This window comes from Falco rusticolus, chromosome 1 (genome assembly GCF_015220075.1).
Source record: "Falco rusticolus isolate bFalRus1 chromosome 1, bFalRus1.pri, whole genome shotgun sequence".
NCBI classification, from domain to species: Eukaryota; Metazoa; Chordata; class Aves; order Falconiformes; family Falconidae; genus Falco; species Falco rusticolus.
In genome coordinates this window covers 70,985,370-70,990,433 of record NC_051187.1, presented here as the reverse complement: position 1 = coordinate 70,990,433, position 5,064 = coordinate 70,985,370, and positions in this window count along the sequence as shown.

Here is a 5,064-nt window from a genome sequence, read left to right as displayed (position 1 = left end):
GCGGCGGCCGGAAATAGCTGCGCGGGTGGGCGGTGCCGCGCGTGCGCGGGGCGGCGGCCTGGCAAGGCGGGAGTTTGGGATGCGGCGGGTCGGGTTGTTCCGCCTCTTTTGGTGTGGATTGTAGGGGTGGGGTATGAGCAGAGGAGGTGTCTGCCTTCGGAGGAGGGCCAGGCCGCTGCTGCTGCTGCTGCTGCTGGGTTGGGGAGGGGAGGGGAGGGGAGGGGAGGGGAGGGACGGGACGGACGGCTGCGACAGTACTAACGTGCTCCACTGACTAGAGCGGGGCCTTTGCACGAGGCCTTCTCTTGGAGCCCCTGTTTTGTGAAGCAGGTGGCACACTAAGGTCTTAATGAGAAAAGTGCCTCTTTAACCTAAGGATTTGCCTAAACCAGTTACAAAAGAGGCTGTTCATAGTTACTACAAAAATAATAGCTAAAGCATCAACTTGCTTTTCTTTTTGCTTTAAAAGTAGTGAAGTAATTTTATAGACATAGCTAAACTATAATCTAAACAGCTATGGTGTGGTAGGTCCTGCTAGTTGGGAAAGGACTAAGTCTTAAAGGGGGCTTCTTCAGAACTTGGTAAGGAAACTGGGGAGGGTGGGGAATGTAAAAGAGCAAACTATATCATTCTGAATACATGTGTAAGCTCATGCTGCAGGCTTCACCAAGGCTTTACTACACTAGAAGACCAGAATAAATCTGTTTACTAGGCAGGAGCATAGCTGGCTGAGGATAAATCTCATGACTGAAGGCTAAAGGGAAGACAGCTAATAAAGTGGTAAAAAAAAATACCTGGAGTCATACATGAACATAATTATACGCTCTCTGGTAACTTGACTAGAACTACTGCAAGGTAGTTTAGAAAGACTGTGTAATGCTTTGCCAAGGGCATGAAAGGTGCATCTGCAAACTTGTGAGGAAAAATATCTTACTGGAGTCCCTGGGCTTAGCAGGCAACCAATAAAAATACCCTTTGTTTCAATATCTGCCCTTTACTTGAATGTAGCTTTCTAATATTAGCAACTTGATTTAGCTCATGCCTGTTCTTCCAATAAGGTGTTTATCTTAGAAATAAAGAATATTGGGTTTTCTTGCACCATTTCTTAAGTCATGCTCTGAATCTCTGCTGCTCTCCTTGTTTCAGAGTATGTTTGCAGTGGAGGTTGTGATTTTCAGCTACTATGTAACAATGTAAGTTTTGCCCCTAGACTTCCATTCCGGTTATGGACCATGTTAACACTTCAGTGGTAAACCGCTTCTGCATATAGCAGACTAGTTAACACATTTCTTTGGTTTTACTACATACCTAGGTACCTACAGGCCTGAAATCACCCCCAGAATTGTAGGGCTGATCCTTCCCTTCCATTGGTGAGCCTTGTTCTCTAAAATGTAAGCTCAGTGTAGGAGATTACTTAATTATTTTCTCATGGTCAGGTATCCATCTGTGTTTCTCTCATCATCAGCTCCTTGCAATCCTGCTTGGATTGTCTATTCACTTTCTTTGCAACCTTAATGTTGCCAGCTTTTATGTGGCACTTGCTTTACAGTGCCCCTGAAGGTAGCAACAACAGGCTTCTCTACCTCCCAAAAATTTTACTAGCCACCTTGATCTCAAGATGGTCAAATTTTTCTGAGGATTTTTGCAGAAGAATGGCTGCAGAAGCATGGCCTTAGAATCTCTGAAGATCTGCACAATCCAGGCCTGGTATTAGAATAGGCCTGTAATCAGAATTGTACTGAAGTTGCTGTGCTGAAGATAACAAGAAAGGTAGCCTTGAGCTATTCTTGAATCCTGAGACTGAGTAATTATGTTGTGCCAACAGGCCGTGGCTCTAACAGGATACAGCTGCTGGGAAAGCAGGTGCAGGGCCAAGAAAGATAGGGAGTGGTATGGGAATATAGGGAGTAACAAACTATAAGGCTGAAGCATAGCAACACAATTAGCTACATGGATAGAATGTTTATTTTAGTCATGATAATTAGGGGTGTGAGAACCACGCGTGTTCAGAGACTACTAACCAATTATATTTCTGCTTTACGAATATGCATGTGTATCGGTTCTATATAAGTAGTGTTTGAAACTAATAAAGTTGAGCAAGATGCATAACTCATATTGAGCGTCTTCTTGACTCCGGCGAACCCTTCTTCCAACAGATTTTTACTGTGATGTATACTTGCTACCTGCTGCCTTGATGAGGTGGGAGTGGAGCATGCCAGAATGGATGGTACAGCAAGATTAGCTGTTTGCATTATCTCCTCTTCCCTTGGCAAAACAGCGTTGCTCAACTTTTAGGCTTCCCTTCTCAGATCCCGTTCCTTCCTCTGCCCTGTAGGTATGACGCTACTATATATTCCCTATCCTACCATAGTTGATCGGCGTTGCTCATCACTCTGCATGTGAAGTTATTATAATGAGATCTTTCATGCAAGTTCTGTTGGTTTCCAAAACCTTAACATATGCTTTATTCATCACTAATGAAAAACTCCTAAAATTCAGATAGTAGGCTCCCCCACATTTCAGATTCTCCAGGAGGTCAAAGAATATGCTATGCACTGTTCTATGCTCAGTGGAACTTGTTGCACTTTTCCCTGCTGCCTCAATTCTGAACAACCTTTTGTGTCTGTTGCCTTTTAGCAAACTTCTTGATATTAACAACTGCTTCTATTAGACACACGCTCAGACAAATTCCCTGTCTTTTGTGGGCATATTCAGTTCTGCCTCTTGTTAGTATGCTAATGCCTAGGGTATGATTTTTCCAAAGTAATTCTTTGAATTTTGCTTTCTAATTATTATTTATTTATTTATTTATTGTTAATTTGCATCTAATAGCAGATGCAAAACGCTCTATATGCACTGATTGTTGTTGCTAGCAATTAGGCCACATTCCTAATTCCTTATTAGGTTTCATTGAGTAGCATGACTCGAAATTTCTTAAAATCTCACAGTCATAGTATTTTAAACCCCAGGGTCCTTCTGTTGCTTTTGGAAACAGTCTTTCTGTGATATTTTTTTTCTTTTCTTTCTTAATGGCCTCTTCTGTTAAGTATTAGTTCATTTATTCTAGTCATGGTGATTGGATTTTTATATATCTGTTATGATAGGGGGGCTTTTAAGCTGCTTCTTTTAAACCTGTGTTTAAGTGACTATGAATTTAAACTGGATGTACTTCAGCAGTAACCAAATGGCATTGAGTTTTACCTAAGGAGGGCCACCTGAACTTTGGCTGAATCCACTCTTTTATCAAGGTAGCTATTCCTTCAGATTCCCTCTTTTTTTAATTTGAAAAACAAAGCATCCTGCCCAAAGTTGGGACCTATGAAGAAAAATTACTCAACTGGACATGCAGAACATGCACAGTTGACATGCAGGAAAGACTCTGAGAAAAAGCCAAAAAAGTTGCAATGAAGATATTTGCCAGGGCATTAAACATAGAGGTTGAAAAAATAATTGATGAACAGACTTAGCAAAAAAAAATTAAACTAAAGCCCAAACAAACAAACAAACAAAAAAAGAACCCTACCTCTCATCACCTTGCTGAATTAAACTCTTGTATCAGTTCTAGCTGAGGTGTGTTTAATTTTCCCCACGGCAGCCCTCGCAGTGCTGTGCTCTGTATTGGCAGCTAGAAGGGTGCTGGTAACACACAGTGGTTTGGCTACCGCTGAGCCGTGCTCCACAGCACCAAGGCTGGCTCTCCAGCATCCCCCCTCACCAGTGGGCTGGGGGTGGGCAAGATCTTGTGGGGGGACATAGCCAGGACACCTGATCCAAACTGACAAAAGGGATATTCCATACCATGTAATGTCTGCTCAGCAATAAAAGCTAAGAGAAGGAAGAAGCAGGGGGCATTCCTTATGATGACATTTGTCTCCCGGAGCAACTGCTACGTGTACTGAAGTCCTGCTTCTCAGGAAGTAGCTGAATATTGCTTGCTGATGGGAAGTAGAAAATAACTTCTTTTGTTCTCCTTTGCTACCACACATGGCCTTTGCTCTTGCTTTATTAAACTGCCTTTATCTAGGAAGGCTTTTTCCATTTTTTTTTCTCACCCGCCCTGTTCTGCTGAGGAGGGGAGTGATAGAGCAGCTTGGTGGGCTCCTGGCATCCAGCCACAGTCAACACAGCTCTGCTGTGTAACAGGTGTGCAAATCAAGAATAAGGATAGAAAATAACATAGAAGCTGAAACCTTGCAGAATGTGATAACTGTAAGGAGAGAAGGAGGAAAAACGCAGTGGAGTTGTTTTTGGGGTTTGGGTTTTTTTTAATTTTCAGAGCTCTGAAAGAATGTGAAGACAGTGGTAGTTACTCCTGGTACTCTGTTTAATGCCACAGGGTCAATAGCCTTCTGTTTTCCTGGGACTAAAGCATATGGAATTTCTGGTTAACTTCATTTGTCTTCTGGGCATAAGCCTGAGGGGGCTGAATCTACTTGGCAGCTTTGCTTACTGCTCACAATGAAACAGAACAAGGTCTTAAAAAGATGGGTCAGGATGAGTTTGGTACAATGCTTTGGTTGATGCTCTGTTTGTGTTGAGAAAGGAATGTACTCTGAATAATTAGAAAAGAGAAGGTGGGCACCTGAAGGACATAAGGAGACCATCAAGTCAGGAAATCGTTGAACAAAGAAAATTGAAAGGTCTATTCCACCTAGATCCCACCTATTATGAATGGAATGATTGGGTGTCAAAATCAAATGAATATGTATGTAAAAACGTTGTGTAACCTCTAAGGAAAACTGTATAAAATACCTAATTTTTCACTGAAAACTTCGGAACCAGTTTGTCCGGTGCAAATTGGCTAGCTCCCCAAATTTGCACAAAATAAATACCTTTGCTGCTTAAAGACAAAATTAATCTCTGAGTAGTTACTCTGTGCTGTTTTGGCATCAACAAAGACTGAAGATAGTTTCACATGCTCATGCATCCCTGTACATGTCACAGCTTTCTTCAAAGCTTCCTTGGTTAGACCTTGCTGCACTTCTACAAGCTGAGAAGTACATGGCATGTCACATCTTGATTTTATGTTTTATCCAACAATTCCATTGGAATCATTTTCCAGCA